The sequence below is a fragment of the Callorhinus ursinus genome, unplaced genomic scaffold (genome assembly GCF_003265705.2).
Source record: "Callorhinus ursinus isolate GAN/ISIS: 27379988/994484 unplaced genomic scaffold, GSC_fseal_2.0 scaffold4, whole genome shotgun sequence".
NCBI classification, from domain to species: Eukaryota; Metazoa; Chordata; class Mammalia; order Carnivora; family Otariidae; genus Callorhinus; species Callorhinus ursinus.
The window spans coordinates 749,398-751,178 of NW_027397066.1; positions in this window are offsets into that span (position 1 = coordinate 749,398).

Here is a 1,781-nt window from a genome sequence, read left to right on the forward strand (position 1 = left end):
TTTTTTTTCCAATGTAGATGCTTAGTGCTGTAATGTCCCTCCCAGTACTGCTCTGTGTTAGTTGCATCTCAGATTTTTTGATACACTGTATTTTCATTTTCATTCAATTCAAAATATTCTCTCATTTCCCTTTTGATTTCTTTGTGGGTTATTTAGAGGTGTGTTTTTATTTTTAAAGATTTTATTTATTTGAGAGAGAGAGAATGAGAGACAGAGAGCACGAGAGGGAAGAGGGTCAGAGGGAGAAGCAGACTCCCCGCCGAGCAGGGAGCCCGATGTGGGACTCGATCCCGGGACTCCAGGACCACGACCTGAGCCGAACGCAGTCGCGCAACCAACTGAGCCACCCAGGCGCCCTAGAGGTGTGTTTTTTAGCTTCCAAATATTTAGGGATTTTTCAGCTACTTTTCTGTCACTGATTTCTAGTTTAATGTGGTCAGAGAACATACTTTGTATGACTTAAATACTTTCAGATTCCCTGAGACCTGCTTTCTGGACCAATATGTGCTCTTTCTTGGTAGGTGTTCCTTGTGCACTTGGGAATACGAAGTATGCTGTTCTGGGCAGAGTTCTATGCATCAGGTAGGTCGGCTTGGTTGGTGGTCTTCTGCGGTCTTGCTGATGTCTTCTCTACTTAGCCCATCAGCACTGAGAGTGGGGTGTCGTAATCTCCGATTATAACTGTGGATTTGTCTCTGCTTTCTTGTGTTTTTCTCAGTTTTTGCTTCCTGTATTTTGAAGTTCTGTTGTTAGGTACACAAACATTTAGAATTTTTGTGTCTTCTTTTCTTTTTTTCAAGTAGGCTCCATGCCTAGTATGGAGCCCAACACGGGGCTTGTACTTAGGACCCTGAGATCAAGACCTGAGCTGAGATCAAGAGTCAGACGCTTAACCGTCTGAGCCACCCGGGCGCCCTTCAGGATTGTCGTACCCTCTTGATGAATTAACCCTCAGTCATCATGAAATGACCCTCTTTATTCCTGGTAATACTTTGGCCCTGAAATCTATTTTGATGTATTATAGACACTCCAGCTCTCTTCTAATGAGTGTTAGCATAATTTATCTTTTTCCCATCCTTTTACTTTTCCTCTGTTTTGTTTTTATATTTACAGTGGGTTTCTTGCAGGTGGCAAGACGGGTCTCGATGCTTTCACCCAATCAGACAACCTCCGCCTTTAGATGGTGTATCTGGGCAGCCGCATGGACCGTGACATTAACATGTGGGCTATATGTCTGTCATTGTTCTGTCTTTTGTCCCCTTTCCCCTCTTTTTTGGTGTTCTTTTGGATTGAGTATTTCTTATGACTTTATCTCTTTTGTTGGCTTATGAGCTATAATTTTTCGGTTTGTTATTTTGAGGGCTGCTTTTCGGTTTGTAGCTTGCCTCTTTAATTTGTCTCGGTCTGCCGTCGCGTGGTGCCGGCGACTGGGGTGTTGGTGTGGATCTTACCCAGAACCCTCCCCTGTTGCCTTCTCTTTTGGTCTCTGGGAAGCTGTTGTCGTCCATTTTGCTTCTACACACGTTATAAATGTCGCAACACATTATGTTTTATTTTTTTTGCTCCAGACAATTACTACAGTTACCATTTCTGGTGCTCTTTATTCTTTTGTGTAAATACAGGTTTCCATCTGGCATTATTTTCCTTCTGCTTGAAGAATGTCCTTTAACATTCTGTATCATGTGGTTCTCCCAGTGATGAATTCTTTCAGCTTTTTTTAATGTCTGAAAAAGTCTTTATTCTGCCTTTGAGTTTGAAAGATACTTTCATCGTGTGGAGAA